Consider the following 20949-nt stretch of genomic DNA (forward strand, 5'->3'; position numbering starts at 1 on the left):
CCCTAGTGCTGCTTCCCATAGTCCCTACACTTTCATTTATTTAGACAGTAAAATATACAAAAGACAGTGTGCCGAGTCAGAAATCATATAACACAATCACTGCTAAATAATGTGCCTTACGAGAACTATGTGTAGGTTTCTGTAGGTGTCAGCAGCTGCAAAAAGTGTTAGGTTTGAGTCCTATAAATCCTTCCTTGAGAGAAGCATTTATGGTTTGAGCAAAAGCCAGGGCTATATTTTTTTTATGAGTGAAATAAATAAAAGCGTAAGTTCTTATGTCACATTTTGAAGATTACTCTTCTAAACTTGCAAACATTCAGGCATCTTTTGGAATAAATATAAAATATTTTTATGGAGTGTGGAGGAAAACAAAAACCCACAAGAAACATGATAACCATGTATATCATCTGTGTGATAAACTGAAAACTAACAAATAGTTTCACTGGAAATTTGGCCAGCTTCAGAGTCCTCAGCTGCAGCTATCTGAAATGAAGCTGAAAACTGTCACAGAACAACCCCGAGCCTCTTAAAATCCACTTGTAAACCCAAATAGGTTTAAAAGTGAAGACCACTGGGATGCATTTGTCTGCACCACTCTTCCTCAGCTGTGTAGCCAGGCCTTGTTTGATGAGGAGCTCCATGGTTCAGCCCTGGCACAGGCACTGGGGGGTTCCCACTGACCAAGAAGTTTAGCTCTGTGCTGTTGTCGTCCTCTGTGTGGCCATGGTGAAATCAACTCTGGCCACTGTGGTTCTATTAGGTTCAATTTTTAATTGATTTGGTACTGTCTGCTCAGCAGTGCTCTGCTAATCTGGACCACTTCTGAATAACCTCCAAGGGGAGAACATGGTGAGGTACCCACCCCTGGAAGGAACCCAAGCTCCCTGGCACCATGTCAGACCCACAGTGAGAGAGAGAAAGAGAAAGTAAGCATGAGCTCTGCCTTCCCTCTTGTACCTGTTTTCCAATCTTGGACTGCCGAAGGTAAAAACAGGAGCACATGCCTAGTTCAGTGCCTGTCTTATGCAGCTCCTGTGCCTTTTCCTTGACTATAGCAACAACAACACTCTCCTGCCATTTATACTGCTGGAATACAGACAAAAGTAAAAAGAGCAGCAAATATGGTTCACAGAACATATGGCTGACCTGACATAAGACTCCACTGGGTCCCTAGATGTAGTGATTTCATCCATTAGACCATTCTTCTCCTAAAACATTTAAAAATGAAAAAATCCATGCTGCTGGTGAGGTGGTACATTCCGATGTCACCCGTAGCCTGTGAATGACAATTTAAGCAGGGCTCATGTAAGGTAACTACTTGTGTTCAATACATTCTCCTGCAGCCAACCTTTTAAAAGTCACAGAATCTAAATTAAAATGTTTATATGCACATGGATTTTTGTCACGTGCATCTGGAGCCAATCAAACATTTCCCTAATGAAATGCATAATGGCAAGGACAAGTTTTAAAAATACACACAAATTTTAGGAGATGTCTTTGATGGAAAGCCAATTTTTTAACCAGTGGAGCATTACCTTTGAGGAAAGGTGGCACATGTTTTATTAAGCCATTTTAAATAGGGTTAATCAGCTCTGAAATAAATATTACCAGCAGGTTTAACAAAGGTGAAAGGAAGGGATGTTTCTGAAATGCCCAACTCATTTTGGATTAAGAAGTGAATGCGCTCCTGAAATGGGAGGACTTGTACCAATTAGTTTCTCAGCATACCTGGAGTGTATTGTCCCTGTTCTTTTTCCACTGGAGTAGAACAAAATGCCATCACTGCCCTGTTTGGGAGCAAGACTGACCCATTATTTACTACCTTATGGTAGCCAAGATGACATAGTATCTTGAGTTCCTTGTGTTTATTTTGAGATTGCAGATGGAAAGTTATAGATTTCATTTCTATTTTGCTGTTGTTTCTTATGTTTATACTAAAATACAAACATAGTCAAAATGTAACAGTCAAGATTTTTTTTCTTAAAGTCAAATAATTCATCATAGATGCTTTTGGCTCACCTAAAAGAAGAAATGTTGTTTTGGCTCTCCTTTACTGCTTTGATACTGAAAACCATCCTGATTTATAAATAATGTTTTACTATTAATAGTTTAATTGAATGCAAGATATTCCATTGTGATGTCAGAAAGAGTAGTTACATATTACTGGCTGAAGTCTTTTTTGCCCCATGTATTGCGCTCCTTAAGTAACTTTGAAAAAATATGATTATACTGATATAAAGGGAAGCAACAATAGGACTATGAAGAGAATTTAATAGGCCTCAGGATAAATCTTGTTTTCTTGAAAAGTGTTTTCACCTATTAGTCCTTCTCTCAGTGTATTTCATGGTAGTCACCATCCCAGTTTGATTTCTCCTGAATAGAAATTCTCTGCAGTTAAAAGGCTATGGCATTGTAGCAGTAGAGGTAGATTCGTCTTTCTTTGCCAGAATTTCATTGTTCTCCTCCATATGTTCAGATGTTGAATGAAGCACCAGTTTCCACAATATCACTATTTATTGTATCTGTGGAGTTCCTATGTTGAGATATCTTTAAAGGACACATTATTTGGGAAAAGTTGAATTGCTGTCCTGTTATAACTTAAAGTAAATACGCCTTTTGAAAAACACCTAAATACTGACACTCACATGTGCAGATCAGTTCATCTCCAGAGGTTAGGTAACTCACACTGATAGGACGGGTAATAGACAGAAAAAAATCAGAAGAAACCATTTATAAATACTCCTCTGCTACTCAGTAGGGAACAATTTTTCTAAACATAGTTTTGTGCGTTTAATTTATGTTGTTACAAAAACTCTGTTTATGTAAAAAAATAAAAAAACAAACAAAAAAACCCCCCAAAAACCACATGATTACATAAAATGATACAGAATGGAATTATAGTGTAAGAGCCCTAATGCAAATTCTGGTATGTAGCTGAATAGCAGTCCAGGCGAGAAGTTGCTGTGCAAATGATATATGCCATTACAGAGCCTGAAGGGAAAAATAGTAATTCCTTGCTAAAGCATGTACATGATAAGAACATGTTTTTGTGAAGAAAATATAAAAACTATTCACACAGTTTCAAGAAAGGTGCAGTTTTAATGACAGAACAGGAGAGTACAAATTACCTGAGACAACACCGTTCTAGTGTAGAACACGAGTAGGGTCATTTAGGAGTACTCCTAACCTCAAAACTGCTCCCAGCAAAGGAAGAGCATTTCAAAAGGCCAAAACAGTCATGGATAATGAGGTCTGAATGGCAAACACACCTGCTGATATTTTTCTATTTGCCAATTTTTTATAACCTTATAAACAATCAGTAGGTGGGGCAAACACCCCAATTTCTACTTTTACCACCCACAGCAAAGAAATTGCTCTGTAGGAAGCTCTGAGATGTAAGAAGCTTTGAGATTTCTGGTGAGCTTGGACTGAAATACAAAACTTGAACCTCGACTCCTTGTGATTACCAATGTTTTCATGGCACTTTTGTGAGCAGGAGTGCTGGCACAATGGGGGTCAGCACACTGCTGATCTGAAAAGACTCAGTGCTCTTTCAGGTCTGTGCAATATACTCATGGATCTGAAGTCCTTAGCTCATGCTGGGTGCAACTAAACAGCTCCAAAATTTAAGCTTCATTGTGAGTAAAGTGAGGGCTGATGCGATTTGGATTTGTTAGGTGCGGGGAGATACTCTTCACTGAGATATATAGAAAAAGAGCAATGTGGATGTGAAGAGCCTCAGAGCTATATCATGCCTGCAACTTACACAGTCTGCATAGCTCTCTGGATCCCTTTCAATATGAAGAGGTCCAGTAGACCTCTAGGAGGATATTCTGATGTGGATGCTTGTTTTAAGAGGATGGAAGAGGAAAAATGCAGTGGCAAGTTGGATTGGCATCACAGCCCAAATCATGCTAATGGCAAAGTGTCCTATGATTTAAATAATTTAGGATATTGCCTTTAATTGGTTCTGGTTACATAATCTCTGATAATCTCTTTCCTCCCACTGTTTCTCTGAAGGAATGTGCTCTAATGAGTAAATGCTCTGTCCATTTTATTAAGGATGGAGTGCTAGCCATAGAGAGAGTTCCCATAAAAATCACCATGCAGAAGTGGATTAAGTGACAAACACCAGGGCAAAGGGCTCCAATGGCTGGAGTCATGTCATTATTGGAGAGTTTAAGTTTCTGTCTTTTGTTGGGGAAAAAAAAAAAAGACTTTAAAAGTACAACTACTGTGTCGTTTAGAAAAGCAGTTTTTGAAAACACTAACATGCCTGAGAGGTATGTACTGTGTCTTAACAGAAAACCAGTTCCAGATTCATTGTCTAAGTCAATGCAACAACGCTCTTAATCTCAAAAAGTTCCTTACAGTGCTTTGCTAGGACATATTACCTCCTCCTCCTACCCACCACCTCACGCCCCCACCCCCAACACACCCCCCCACACATCTAGAGAAAAAAAGACATCTCAAAGTTAACGGAGGTGTTTCAGCTCAGGCTGCCTATGGGTATTGACTCAGAGGTCAGGACCAAAGTCCTCAAATTCTGTTCTGTTCTGTGGACACAAGAAGTAGCCAAAATTTTATTCCTGACCAAATGTTCTTCCTGATAATGTTTTGTACACTGAAAGTCAGTCAGGCACGTGCAGTTGTCTCTGCTTAGCCCAGGCAATTAGGCTGCCTGCAGAAATCACTAGCAGTGACCTGCCCTTCCACACTCCAGTTTTAGAGCATTGGCTCTGCATGGGCTATGAATGAAAATAATTTCAGCCAGCAGTTTTGCAGCAACTGAATTCAAGGTGGTTACTTTTTTTTTTTTAAGGGACTTGCAGCTTTAGGATATTTTGTCTTTATTCAATCTCCTTTTGCAAAAGCAAGTCTTGTCAGCAATTCACTGTAAAAGGAGATGGAAGAGTCAACTCGATGGTTACACTGGGTTGTCACTGATGGCCCTTATGGGCTTAAGACAATAAAATAGAAGGATTTACCAAAAGTATTTGTGGCTTCCTGTCAGAACCTTTTTACATCACTTAAGGGTTCATCTACTGGGAAGACACTGATTAGTAAGAAAGGGGAAATGACAGTAAGTAATTTTGAGATGAGGGAAATGATAAGAACATTCCCTTTGTCATTCTAGGGAGGGTTGGGGACTGGGAAAGTGACCTTTGTCATTACACCTTACTAGTACCAGAAGACCATGATTGCCATAGGGGTACAGTGACGCTTTGCCAGTATGGTTCTGTAAGAAGAGAACAGAACCTTCTTCTATGGCTGTCTAGGACACAAGCGGCCCCTTCCAGCTGTGCTGGGCACTCATGATGAACAGTTCTCTTTTCTTCCTGTTGTGGTTTAGGAATGGTATTCTCCAATGTAGTATTTCCCCTGAAATCACTCCAAGCCATTTCTCTCATTCCACCCTCCCCCTCCTCTGTGGCAGAATGGAAAGGAGAATTGGAGGCACAAAAGGTAAAGATCATGGGTTGAAATAAGAACAATTTACTGGAAACAGCAGTGAGATAGGAAAATGAACGGTAAGAGCAACAAAATAGAGGGTACAAGAAAAGAAACATTATTGCTCACCCCGGAAACTCCCAACAATAGGCAATAGACAATACCTGTCTGCTCCCTCTGCCGCACCACCCCCACGGCTCCCTCCGGCCCAGAGGCGTTACCCAACCGCTCCCTCCGGTTTGGAACTGGTGGTACCCCCTCGCTCCCTCTGCCACACTCACTCAACTGGAAGGAACTTCTCCTCTGAAGAGGCTCCTTTCCCTGCACCCCTGCAATGATGTGAGGTGGTAAAGGATAACCTCCATATCCTGGCCATACCCCCTTTTGACTACTGCACTACTGCAAAAAATTGACTCTGTCTTGGCTGGAACCAGGACACCTCCCCACAGGAAGAGATTAAAACATGAGTGTGCTCGTTTCCCCAAAAGGAGGGTGAATCAGCTTACCTGGTTCTTGGATGGGAAGTTTGTTTGTGTGCTTACATCTATGTACACATGAGTTTTTGTGATTATATAGCATGGTTGACATTTTGCTGAGGAGATTAAAGAGTTACACACCTGTAGAGAATTTTAGGGTACCTATTTTTATCCAGGCACCTCTGTCTTCTCTGCAAACACTGCACATAGTAGATTATTGTTGGGTGAACTTCCAGCATGAATAATAATTTCAGCAGCTTTCATCAGCAAGCTGTAGACACTGAATCTGCTTAATGGCTTATTTATTACAAGAGTCCTTAAGATCTTTCTGCAGTCTCTCTGTGGTGCATTTTGGATATGTCCTTCATGATCCTTAATGTCAGCCTACTGACAAGTATACCCTTTGTATGTTATATATGTAAACAGATATGCTTTTAATTCACTCATCTGCGTTTCCTCATGTATGTATAGCCCTGCCAAGGGCTATGAAGGCACAGCTGGCTTTGTGTTGTTTCACCTTCAGAACAGCAGGTTTATTCTTTTGAACATTTCATCATGTGAACATTGTTCTCTAATACTGTTTTTTGAAAATTGGATCACACATCTGAATATGAAACTCAGAAAACCTAGCTGGCATCCAGGTTCCTGTAAACATGCCTTGCAATTTTGCTTTGCACGGCTTAAAAATTTGAATCCACTTATTTTCCAGTGAATTTTGATTTTGATTTAAGTTTTCTAACTTTCTGATGTATAGGTCAGGAGGGCTCTTACTTTGGAACACACCCTTGTGAGCAGACAGAATGAATTCTGTTCTCCAGCATTACTTGTGGTTAGAGATCAGTGTGTCAGTGTGCAGCACGGCAGTGATTTTCATTTGGAAAGGATTTGTTTGAGGTGACCACATAAAATGAGTTGTGGTGCTGCCCCAAAGCGGTGCCATGTAGGACCCTTTGCCAGGGATAAGCAAATGCTTTCCTCTTGCTCAGACTTTCTGTGGCAGAATTTTTTTTGTGCAAATATAGTGAAAGAATGAATGTTCAGTGGCACAGAACACAGCTTTGATATTGATTGGTGTTAGTGTTGCATAACATTTAGGGACTCCGTGAGAAGCAGGGTCAAATCAATCTACATGTGTTTAAATACTCAGAAATAAAGCAATGGAAAAATTTTGGGAAAAACAATGCAGATTTTACCAGAAAATAATGTTTATTAAGCACTGAGCCAGACCAAACTCTCCTGGTCTTTAACAAAGCCATGATTTTAAGAGCTGTTTTAGTTCTGAACTGTAACAACTGACAATGAGTATTGAAATTAGTAGAAAGTCAAGGCATTGTACATATCAAAATATACTTTGCAGAATTTGATTTTCACTTAGCAAAATTAATAATGGGGATCAGTAAAAACTTACATGCTCGTGGCCTTTTAATGTAAAAATATATGTAATCCCAGTATATATATAAATGTGGAAGGTTTCAAATCTTTAGAAATAAATACATTTATATCATGTTGAATTTGCACATGATAATATGCGGTTCAGAGAACATAAATGCCTATATCACCTAGAAGATTAATGAGCAACGTGAGCTACCATCAACCTGTCTTTGCTCCCTATCCCAGGGAATGAGGAGCAACCACTGTGGTCCAGAGGCAGATAGCATAACATGAGGCCCTCCTATTTTGCCACTCTGTAAGACTTTTATTGCTACATAACTGTCTCTTTCACTATGAAAGCCGTGGCCCCTTTATTTCCAGCTAAAAGTGCTTTCTGTCACACAAGGAGACAACCTCCTTGATACATACTTGTTTTTTAAAGCTAGGTTTGCACGTGAAAGTAGATTCTGGTGTGATAGCAACTTAAGTTTATATATGTGCTGGCAATACATATGTTATACACGGCTAGATTTATACATTAACTGGTGGGGGGTAGGAACAATTGTAAAGATTGGTTTAGATTCACACTGGAAATAAGACCACTACATAAGCTCAATTTCTGTATCTAAATGTCCTCAATGTTGAACTAGATTCAGATATAACATTGTCACCTTGGAGCTGTCTCCATAAGTTTTTGTACTGGATTCTTGTATATTTTTTTCATGGCTTTTTTAATTAGATGTGTTTTAATCATGCCTACTGGCTCATGAAAAAGTAAGTTTTCTGACAGAAAGAATCAATTTCTTACATAGCTGAAGTTATGCTCTCCTAAAATCAGCTTTGAGTCTGGAAAAAGCTGTTTTGTGGGGTTTCCAGAGGTTCCTGCCAAAATGCCATGAGACCATTACTTCACATTTACTTCCAGATTTATCTGGAACCCAGAAGTGCAGACACAACAAAGAAGAGCTGGAAGAAGCAAGAGTTCATCAACTATTTCTGAACTTTCAAAATGAATTATTTCTGGTTCAGTCTGAGAAAAACAGAAAAGTTTGGGTGGGGAGGAAGTTGACTTTATTTCCCAACACTTCTGTTCTAAAGTAAATCCTCTTCACATTAAAGATCACTTTGATTTATTAGAAGATAATTACCCATTTGCTGACTAAACAATAGTTTCTTCTGTTGAAACGAAACAATAATATCTTCTTGCTCATCATCTTTCATGTATTGGCAGCAGATCTTATGTACATACTGAGAAAAAGATTTCGTCCCTCTGGGAATGCATGCATGTGGAGGGAAAAAGCACACTCGTTTGAGAAGGGTGATTGTAATGCTGCACACATTACTTCAGGTATGTGCAAGTCAAATACCCGCTGACCTGAAGCAGTCATGGTTCAGACAGCCCAGCATGGTTTCCTGCCTGCTGTGACCTGGCATGGCCTAGGACAGCATGAGGTTTCTTGATGTGTGGCTGGCCGCCCCTGCTTCCCTTGGAGTGGAAACTTGAAGGCTGGTGATAAAAGGAAAGCAAATTTGCCATTCAGACTTAGATTTTTGAAATCATGAAACAAGGTAGGTTAATGATTTCAAATTAGTGCTTTCAGGTAGTGGCCATCCTTCCCTCCCTTTCACAGCTGAGTGGGGAGCACTTTCCTAAGCTGAGGTCCAGATCTCAATGCTTTCCTAAGTGCTGGGCAAAGACCAGCCCTACTGTGGTACCAGTGCAATGGAGATACCAGGATCCCACGGGAGTGATGTCTGGTTTCACCCGCCTCTTTTGAACCTTCTCTGAACTTTATTCAGGGAGATCTACTTTAAGAAAGTTGATTTGTGTAAGATAAAATACTTAATAATTTCTGGAAGGGAAGTCAGTTTAGACACACCTTTATTTTTTTCCCCATGTAAATTAACTTTTTGTTAGTAGCACAGAAGTAGACAAACCTTAAGGAAATTCAAGCTCATTTTTGGTTAAGGAGAATACAATAGCTTGCCTGCTTTTATAAACAGTCTAATGCTCCTGAAATTAAATTTTTGGTGTATGCCCAAATATACTACAAAGAAAACATTTCCTGTAGTATTTTGGTGCTCCTGTTTGGCTCCAGCTGAGACCAAGAAATGTAGAAGCCATTTCAGACATGAATAATTGTCATAATTGTAATAGTTTGCATTTGTAAAGTGATCCAGATACTAACAATAATGGACTGCAGTTGGAATGTGAGCATGGTAAGATGGCTCTGTTGCAAGCACAGTTCTATAAACAAAGTGGTGAACGGGAGACATTAATTATCCTGGCCTGGTATACTTTGACTAGAGGTGCAGCCTATGAAACTGAAAAGGCTGTTAATTCTATCACTGAAATGATTTAGCACAAAAAATTGAATATGTGGTAATTTAAAAATAAAGCTAAGAGATTTTAATTGCCTAGAACTTAGACTTGCTTGGAACTGCAGAAAAAAGGGATGGGTGGGTACATCACGTCTTAACCTTTTTCACTGTATTTTACACACAAAAATAGAGACAAAGACACATAATTTAGACGGGTTCCTTTAGCTCATATAGTGTATTCCTCTTGACACTTTAAGTAATCCTACTGTTCTTAGACCTATTTCACCTTCAACTACAGAATGGTCTAAGTTTTCCAAAGTAAGAAAACATGAGCACTTTTGTCACTTATAAAGAGAAAGGGAGCAGGGGAAGCTTACAGATGGCTGGCATGATTTACTGTGTTGGGGGAATAAATGTAAGACTAAATGTTCATGAAGAGGAACAGATGCTTTCCCTTTCACTGAGGATCCTTAACAACATTTCTAGTATCCTGGTCCATATATATTCTTGGGCTATACACTCAGATACAATACATGTCAGTTCACTGTGTGAACCTCACTAACAGTGGTCACTGCCTATTCAAAACACATGGTAATCAGACAATTACTGGGGTTACCCCATTGATAGTATCAAAAATAAACACATATTTCTATAAAAGCAAGTGGGAACTCTATTTCCAATAAATTGAATTTCACAAACATTTAGGACAACGAGAGTTGAATACTACTATATTCCATGCTAAAAAATACACACAGATACAGTTTGTGCTCTAACAATTCTTTCAGGGTCTTAAAGGAAAGCACAAGTTAGTGTTGACTTTTTAAACGGTAGTATTAGCCTTGCATCCCAGGAAAATCAATCAACAAATCACATTTATGCAGTACTCATAAATTGGTAAAATACAAAGCTGAGCTGGACAACTTTTACATGACATCAATCACAAACTGTGAAACACCCAATAAAATTTCACAACATACCTGTGGAACAAGTTTTGCAATGTGCAAATAACACAGATTCCCCACTACCAGGAAGAGAAAAAAGAGTCTTTCAACACATACAATACAAATTCTACAGTGTACATGAAAAACAAGTTCCACCATATGTATGGGGGTTTGAAGAATAAATATAAAGTCACTAAACTCTATATTTTTATAGACCCTAAATTAAGAGTCACTAAACCTGAAATGACCCATTGTCTCATGTTGAATCAGTATTTGGTTTTGTGGTCTTTCATTGTCTCAGGGTTTTATTATGAAGGTGAATTAATATGAGAACTGATCTTTTAAATGAATTGTTATATTTCTGACCTGAAATACCATGGTCAGTCTAGAACCTATCTGTTATTGGCCCCAAAAATTGACCCCTAACCGATTCACAAAGCTTTTGAAAAGCAAAAATGCAAACAGGAATATAATCACCTGAAACATAGATATAAATGCTTGTGCTTGGTTTTAGCTGTATAAAGTAAACAGATTAAAGAAGCTACAGGGAGAGGGAGAAGGAGGGCAGACAGGCAGGCAGTAGTATGGTATTAGAAGGTGTTCCTTCCAGGATACCAGTAAAACAGCACTAGAGCAATTAGATGAGAGATAAAGTGGGGGTAAACATCCCTAAAATATAGTGACCTAGACAAAAAAAAAAAAAAAAAAAAAAAAAAAAAGCCATAGGTATTAGTAATATCCACAATTTTATAATGCTGTTTAAAGAAAAGAAGGTACATAAAGGAATTGACACTGCTAGTATCAGTCTAATTACCATGGTGCTTGAGCTGAAAAGATGCATCTTCATCTGTGTCCTGGTTCCATCCAGGAGAAGGTTAATTTTTGCACTAGCCAGGAGGGGCATGGCTGGGATGCTGAGGTTATTCTATGCAACCTCACACCGTGTGCAGGGGGTATTTGGGAAGGGGTCCCTTCCACTCAGGACATGTGGTGGAGCAGTTAGGTATTGACATTTTCCATCTAGTGCGCACTCGTGTGTTAACTTTCACGTCTCTTGTACTCTCTGTTATTAATGTTGTTGCTGTGACTGTTTATTTTTGTATCTCACTGATGTTTCCAGTCAATTACTCTTAACTCAACCTGTGATCTTTACCTTTTGTGTCTCCAATTCTCCTCTCCAGCCCACCACAGGGGGAGGAGGAAGGGGAGGTGGAGAGTGGATGAGCAGTGCATGGTTTGGAGCGTTTCACTGGGAACACTGAATTGGGGAATACCATTCCTAAACCACAACAGCTGGTAATTCCTTTTCAAATTCTTTTGAAGTATTTGGCCTTGCAGTTACGGAGGCACATGAATGTTGCTTTAGCCATAGGAGTCTCTGGTCACAAAATGTACAAAAGCTCAGCTTCACGAAAGGAAAAGGGTATTTCTTTGCTTTTAACTGAAGCGAAGAGTAGTGATGAAAAAGGAGAGCAGGACAAGGAAAGGTGGGTCACAGAGAGAGAAAAGAAAGTGACAGGAATACAGATGTGGAGAAAGCAGATAAAAAGCACTTCCAGATAGTCACCTGGGGGAGTGTTACAACATGAATAGCTTGATTTTTGCTTAGGAACAAATGTAGAGTGAACTAATATCCAGTTCTCTGCAACTGTGAGAAGGGGTATTTATATTTTTCCATCTCAAGCAGTTTCCATGTGACAAAATACTTGGCCACATAATGTGTAATGGTGGAACGCATGAGCCCATCCAGGTGAGAAGTACTGTACTTTAGGCTGTAGGAGCTCAGTACCTCAGTAATATTACCACTGAACTGATGTGCTGCTGTCACTGTTGATTACAATAATGACAATATTCCTGTGTCTACTGGAAATCCTCAAAATCAGGCCAGAGAAAATAAATCCCTGTTATTTATAGAAACTGTGGCTTCTCTTTGGAAAAAGGTGAGAATTCATCAAAGAATGACAGGCTTTGTTCTTTTCAGCTTTCTGTGAGATCTAGCCCAACTACATCCAAGAGCCAATAGAAAATTATTGTGTATATATATTTTTTTTCTTTTCAGTGCTGCTTATTAGTGAAGCAATTTGAGAAATTTCTAGTGAATGAATACTTTTCATGTGCAACTAGGAATCAGAATCTTGTACCTTATTCCTGCCTCATCTTTCAGGTTTCTTTTGGGGCCTTCAAGTATACGTTCCTATGTATTTCTTTGTTCCATTCAACAAAGGAGACTCATGTTGAAAGTAGGGCACCTACTTAAGTGTTTAGTTGGATTAGGGTTCTTCAGAGGATTTCCTAATCTCTGGAAAAAAATGATTAATTGTTGAAGCATTAGGCCTTCAAGGCCTAGACTTCCATTGAATTAGGCTCTGAATCCTGGGCTGACTGAATTGTTTTATGATGGCCAGACCTAAGACTGTTTAGGGTATTGGCTTCTGAGTGCAGACAAAAACAGGAGGAGGTGAGTGCTGAGTGAGTAAAACGAGATTTAGAAACTACAAAAAAAAGCCATCCCAAAAAAACCCAGTGGAAGACAAAGCATGCTCCAGTTACAGTTTAAAACTTCCTTGGGACATAGTCATGGAAGAGAAGATATTGTCTGCTTCCGTCTTCATATTTAACTTTGTCAAACCAGCTTTCAAGATGAGAAAAATCAAAGTGTGTGATGACACTAGATTTTAAGATGCTAAAGTTGACTGTGAAGCCCTGACCATGCTTGTGACAGTAATAGTTTCCCAAAAGGGCTGTGCCTTGTATGGCAAATCACCAAGTTAACTTCAGCTAGGTAAAGTTTGGAGGAAAAGTCCCTGATATGGTTAATTGGCAAATGCCCATTTTTTCGCCCATCTGAAAAGCATCCATGTCTAATGTGATGATATTTTCTTTAATCTGATTAGAAGACTTGAAAACTATCAAATGTTCCCATACTTGCCCTATGTGCTCAAAGATCTTCATGCATTTCTTATACATTGCATAAAAACTAAAATTACTTTCCTGCTGGCTTGCACATACTTAGGTTAATTTTAGCTGGTGGTTGCATTTCTCATAACCTAGTCCCTCAAAGTGTCTTCTTTTCAGAGTTTGCCAAAGGGCTCACTTAGAAATGCTAGTTCTTACAAACCTCACCTCACTTTGTTGTGACTAAGCCCTCCTGAAATGCTATCTGTTCCACAGAGCATTCCTTCTGCAGCTGTCTCATGCTGCTGTGCTTGTTCTGTACTTACTGAACTGCCTTGTACTCACATAGGACTCTCAACTGCTTTTTTCAAGGGAGAGTTTCTATTCTGTCCTGTGTATTTTTTCCTTGGTTGCTAATATCTTATGGTACCTATAATGACAGAAAAGCTGATAATAATCTTGAGTAGAAGAGGAGATCAGCCTGTCTGAATGCTGATATAAACTGAAACGATGGCATGAAATATGTCAATAAATCATCTTGCAGTACATTTCAAACACGTTTGTTTGCCAGTGTGAATAAGCACATTTGCTGAGATGGGTCAGACCTGGGATAACATGGGATTTTTCTAAGAACTGATGGTTTCCCTGGTATGTACAAGTGCTTCATAAGTTTAACCTGTTATATCCTACTTCACCCCTAACACCCTTTTTCCCCATCTCACCATCTTTTAATTGCCTCCTGGCACGGTGTTCATGGAAATACAGGGCTCTGAAATTTCAGCCAAGGGGAAATTCTGCCAATATTTTTTACCTGGAAAAAAAATGCTTTTCAAAAAGAAAAGATAAGGAATGGTCTTAGTTTTAATCTAGAATTGCACAAATTAATTGGCTACTCTGAGGCATAGTTATTTGGCATTACATGTTGCTTTGGAAGCTGTTTCCAGGTACAGCATGGAGCAAATCAATCTCTTTCTTGTTTCTGGGAGTTCCCTGTCCTTGCCATGGAATTGCAATAAGCAGTCAGAATGCTGTGGTCAGTGGCATAATTGGGCTTGGTCCCGGAAATAATGGGAATTCAGCCAAAGCCTCTGAGGGAAAGAGAAAGGACTCTGTAAACAGTTGTAATTGGGTCTGACTGAAAAAAAATCATTAATGGTGCTGTGTCTTTTAAACTGCTACAGCTGCTCTTATACTCTAATTCTCCCCCCAAGTGTCTGCATTTGTTGCCAGTTTTTACCCCTATGTGTTTATGGAAGACATAGCTCCCTTCAATCCCCTATTCAAGAGACAGGTTGGATCCTTACTTTCTTCCTATACTATTTTATATCCTGCCTCTAGTATCAGAGGCAGAAATGCTGCCAGAAGTTTCTACTCCCCAGTGGGGCAGCTCCCCCTACATAACAGGAGTACCATTGCAACTCCCCACTTCTACCACCACCCATCTCCATTGTGGTTGGATGTAGCACTGCTGGTAAGCAGGGTCACCATATGCTGCCTGAACATTCTGAAAACACCTGAATTGTTCTCTGCAGAACAGAAATGTCAGGGAGAGCTGCAGAAGAAGGCAAGATACCCCCCAAAAATCAATCATGTCAGATACCTCCATTGTGAAAGAAATAATTTGGAGACAGGGAGGACTGCTGGATGGGTGGGAAAACAGCTAACTTGGAAATAAAACTACAGCTTTGGTGTCCTTTTTGGTAAGAGAGGAAAAAAATGTTTTGTATATATCCATATGACTTAAAGAAATTCTTGATGTATGAGGGAACAGGATAAACAAGGCTCATAGTTTTTCATGTGAGAAATTTCTTGCACGTAAAAGGGAAAAACAGTGCTTAGAGCAAGGACGGTGCTACCCCATCATGCAGCTGAGCCTGTGTGCACCATTAGACAGGCTGGCCCACTTGTATCTCAGCATTTCTCCAGTTCTTTCATAGGGAAGTGATGTTTGCCATGTTTTCATCTTTTTGTCCCAGTGGATGGCAGATGCAGCAACAGGGAATGACTTTCTTGAGATGTGTTTTTTTGCCTGTAAGAAATGACTAAGTCAGGTGAGGCCTACAATGGCAGAGAATGAAAAAAGAGGCATGAAGAATGACCTGTGTGCCTGAAAGCTTGGCGGCTAGTTGATCTGATAAAACATATTGACTTTGTCTACAGACTTTGTTCTAGATAGAAATAAACAAGAGTCACGGTCTAAAATCTAATGTCAAGACAGAGTTTTGTTCACATGAAAAACTGAAAAACTGGCAAAACTGAAAAACTGACAAAACTGAAGTGCAAGAACCAGAGTGCAGCCCTACCCTGTCTGTGTTGGCTCACACTCAGTAGCGAAGGCACTCCAAAAAGGGGCTTTGCTGATATGATTTAACTAAAAAACTTGTGTTAGATTTGGTGTGTAATATATCTAATGACCTGGAAAATATATGTTGCATATTCTCCCTGTGGTCATGGACCTAGACACAGAAGGACAGCCATATTTTTCAAAAGTCAAGATAATCGCTCAGCTTTCACACAATCTGCACACATTAAAACTGGCACTGTTTTCTAACTATTGAAGAAGTGCAAAATTCAGTGGAGCTGGGGAATTACTGAAAGGCTATAAAAGTTTTGAAGCCAGATCCATCCATATTTAGGTGGAAAAATGCAGTGGAAACAATACAGCCTGAGAGTTATTTTCTGTATAACTTCAACTTGAGTTCTCATCCCAAATTCAGTGATGGACTTGTCTAAATTTCTGCGTATCTCCCTGGCTTCATTGCACAGCATCTGAATGTTTAAGAGTGCTTGGGAATCTTTATGATGCCTGTGAGGCAGGAGAAGTATTCTTGTTTTCCTTTTGTTTTAAGGAGGAAAAGAAAGATGCAAATTGCCAAAGGGAATGCAAATATCTGTGCCAGTGCCAGGAAACAGGTACATGTTTTCAGTGTAACAGCCAATGCCTTAAACAGCAGATTTTTTTTCCCAGTCGTGTCTATTTATGCACTACATAAATAAGTAGACGTGTAGTGTAATTATTTCCTACTGTGTGTTTGCTCCATGGGTGTTTTACATAAGTGCTGTGACACTGGAGCAGGCCTTGGTCAAACACACACCAAACTCACATCCCGGAATATTTTTGATATAATATATACAGAATGATATAATACTTTGATATAATATGTATATAAATACAGTGATATAATATGTACAGAAAAGTGGCTCTAATATCTTCTATCTTCTCGGCCCTCATTCAGGGTCAAGAGAATATTTCTAACAGTTGCTTTTTTCAACAAAGAGTGCTCTGAAAACCCAGGCTGTGTGAACTGAGCAAGTGCTCAGAGCACACACTTCTATAAGAAGCTTGCTTGCCTACTAAGCAATTCCCAGCAATGTCTTTGGCTGCAAGCTATTGTTATTTGTTTGTACTGTGGCAATGCCCAGAGGCTGCAGTCATGGATCAGGGCCCCATTGTGCTAGGTATTCTAAAGACACAACAAAAAGGTCTTTGTCATACTCTTAAGGAAAATCTGAGGTGAGTCTGGGAAAAGAACTTTCCCAAATCCCAAGTTCTAGGGCTAATTTGTAAGTAGTTTACTGCTCTCCACACTTCGGGTTTATCCTTGGTTTTCTCATCTGTATTGTTTATTTAACACAGATAATAAGTGAACTCTGAAAACACAATGGGAAATGAAGTAATTTGATGTAGTTACTTTTATTTCCCACTTACCTTACAAATAAATAGCCATCCAGTGACTGACAGAGGTGCCTTGGGGACTTTGTTGCCATCTTTGTTGTGGTGGCTAAAGCGACAAAAGTCTGAGGCAGAACTGACACTTGCCAAAACCAACCTTTTTCTGTTCGTATTTTAGAGGTGTGTATTTCATTTGCTTCATTCATATGGCATTGCTGGGGGTATCCACATGACAACAGGATTTTTGCACCTCAGGCATTCACCAGCTGCTGGCACTTGAAGTCACATTCCTTTCTGTATCACATCACATTTAGTTGCTGTGGATACTCTTGTGATGCCAAAAACAAAGGATTAGGACTCACTGTAGCCCTTCCTCTCCTAGAACAAAAGGTTCTGCTTCTAAATATCCTATCTGCATTACAGGCAAGTGGAGCACTGAGGGTCGATGAGGAGGGATGGTGCTGGAGCTCCATAAACACTCCCACCCCACACATGTGGCAGTGATGTCCTTGTCTCCCCAAAAGACTTTGGGAGAATAGAATTGGGAATTAAACTTGTACTGAACTTACTAAAGTGCAAATACCTACAAAGTCATGTGGGATCCACCTCAGCACTTTGGCTTTTTACCTTTTCTGGATGTCCTTTATACCTCTAATCTCAAACTGAGAACAAGAATAAACTTTTCTAGGTTTTGGAGATGCTGCTAGTGGTGTATGGGATAATTGAACCCACAATCACAGGAAAAGGGTCTGGAAAGTCCCTCGAGGTGGCTCTTCTTTGTTGGGGAATCACTGTGTAACACAAGATGGTCTGAGGCCATAGTTTATATTTTTCTGACCCTCAAAAGCAGCTCTGTAGGAATTAATTCTATTTCAAAATCCACATTCAGCTAACAAAAGAAAAAAATCTGTTTCTGGCAAAAAAAAATTTAAATATCATATTAATTCTCAGAATAATTCAGCATTTAACACTCATCATTCTTAGCTGTTTCCATCTATATGATGATTAATTAAACACCTTAAAAACCCAGTTTTGGATTTTTAAAAAAATATTCTTATGTTCAAAATAAAAGTTAAATTAATATATTTAGCCACTGCTGGTGGGCTTGTTTCATCAGCCTTCTCTGCCATGGATTTACAAATGGAGAGAACAAACATTTATCAGCTGGAATAAAGACTTTTTTTTGGTTTCCGTTTCTGTCTTCTGAGATGCATTCCAGGCTTTCAAAGAAGCCACAATAAAGCTCCAATTTTCTATTTATATGCTCATACGTTATTTTCATTCATATATCTATAACCAGATAAACATTCTGAAAATTCACATTGCAGTATAACCACTTTGTTCTTGTTTTGGGATACTGACTCAAATAGATGCAGCTGAAAGACAAAAATGTGGCATTGAGACTGTACTGTTGCAGTAAGGGAGAAAAAAAGATGGAAACAGAAGTTCTAAGGTCAGCAAAGCAGATTGGAGTAGGAACTCAAAAATCAGGTTAATTCTCTGGTGCATCAACAAATACCCTGTACCAACCACGTACATTACAGACACTGTTTTATACTTTGGCTTCAAAGTGGCGATAATTATTTTCCCTGTGTTAGAGGCTTTTGTGAGAATACCTATTAGTGACTGTAAAAAAAAAAATCTGATAATGTGATAACACTCACATAGGTATCAAGAGAAACAAGAAGCTTAATTAGTATCTCGCTAGAGACTGATATTCTCTTTAGAAAGAGCAATAGACTGAATTACTGAAGGTAGCCAAAATTCAATCCTTTGCTGTATACGTAATGAGCTAACTCACAGTTGGTATTTGTTGTGAATTGCACAGTAAAAGAATTTACTTTTAAAATGCCTTTTTGTTGAGTCTTGAATGTGTTGTCCAAAATGTCTCATTTTTAACAAACTTTCAGAGAATTTGAGCCTGACCTGGATTCTGAACGTGGCCAGATTTAACGCTGCCAAGCAGCATCTGTGGCTCTGGGTTAGGTAGCTGCAGGAGCATTTTCAGGGTAGGGCTGCACATTCCAGGTCTGCAGCCTGACTGGGCTTCCCCACCCTGCTGGAAGGGGTCTCACGCTCCTACTGTGAAGCCAAGACTTACAACATTAAAAGTTTGAAAAAGGCTTTTTGGATCTACTGGGCAGGCCTATGCCACCACTAAAGCACAAGCTGTGGGTAGGGTCTTCCCTGTTCTAGGGCACAGTCCTTTCATGGCTTGTTGTGGAGCTAGGGGAGCAGACAAGAAAAAAAGTGTTAGATTTGTTGTTTTATAAGTCCCTGCCTTAAAGCAAATGATTTCCTTCTTGGGGACAAAATGTTTCTTAAATAAAAACATAGTATTTCTTTTAAAATCTGTTAATGCTGCTGAAATGTCAGAGACAATGATTGTAATTTCTTTTAAGGTGTCAGAAGTGTACATGGGCATATCAAAACAAATTATAGCCTACTTAAAACTGATCACATGTAGCAAGTAACAAATGTCTAAAATATTGTACCTGTCTAAAGTTTTTAGAAATGTCTTTGTTTAAAAATAAGATTTGCCCAACCTATGGATTTTTAAAACAATTTAAAACCATTATAACTTGGGTCATAAGAAAATACAATTGTATTATTTTTTTTTTAGTCACTTTTCTTCAGGAGTAGGATGGGCAAATTCCCTGAGTTCTTTGAAATGTTTCTATTAAGCTTCACGCTCTCATTTGTTCATGTGATAATTTTCCATGTCTAACCTCAATTTTATTAGAAAGGAAAATTTCTATAACTTGACTCACTCAGTCCCTGTTTCATGCTGCAGTGCAAAGGAAAAACAGCTGTTTTTTCAGACATCTCTCAAGCAAGGTGATGTGCGTTTCCATGTAACTCTTGCAAATACAGTGCTGCCACTTCTACAGAAAAAGGGTATTGTGAAATAGTTACCTCCTTGAGATATATTGTAGGGTGTTAGGAAATTAGTCTTAGCCAGACTGAAGGTGGATTCTTAAAATAACTTGTAGCATTTTAGGCTTCTGTAACATTTTTGATGTGGAAGATCTGCTAAGAATATAGAATCATAAAACAGCTGGGATTGGAAGGGACGTTTAAAAGTCATCTAGTCCTACTGCCTCTGAAATGAACCCCATCCAACCTGACCTTGATTCCAGGAATGGGACATCCACAATTTCTCTGGCAACCTGTTCCAGGGTTGCACCACACTCATAAAAATTTCTTCCTTATATCTAGTCTGAATTTACCATCTTTTAGTATAAAAACCTACTGCAACAGGCCTTACTAGAAAGCTGTCCTCATCTCTCTTATAAATCCCCTTTACTGAAAGATTGCAGTAAGGACTTCCCAAACCCCAGCTCTTCCAGCCCATCCTCACAAGAGAGGTGCTTCATTTTTGTGGCCCTCCTCTGGACTTGCTCCAACAGGTCCATGTCTTTCTTTTGCTGAGGATCCAGAGATGGATGCAGCACTCCAAGTGAGGTCTCATGAGAGTAGAATAGAGAGACAGAATCACCTTCCTTGCCCTGCTGGTCAGGATTCTTTTGATGCAGCCCAGGATATGGTTGGCTTTCTGGGGTGCAAGTGCACACTGTTTGCTCATGTCCAGTTTCTCATCCACCAAATATCCCCAAGTCCTTCTTTACAGTATAATAAATGACCTATCAAGGGCACAATATATTTGTTCTGAAATTTAAATTCACATATTCTTTCAGACATTTCCAATTTCTTAATCTTAAAATTTGCAGGTTCTATAGGGAGTTTTTCTTAAAATTTACTATAATATGTCTGAAAGTCCTTGAGTTCAGATAGCCAGAGGACCTTAAGACTACTGTCT

The sequence above is a fragment of the Corvus cornix genome, chromosome 5 (assembly GCF_000738735.6).
Source record: "Corvus cornix cornix isolate S_Up_H32 chromosome 5, ASM73873v5, whole genome shotgun sequence".
Classification (NCBI taxonomy): domain Eukaryota; kingdom Metazoa; phylum Chordata; class Aves; order Passeriformes; family Corvidae; genus Corvus; species Corvus cornix.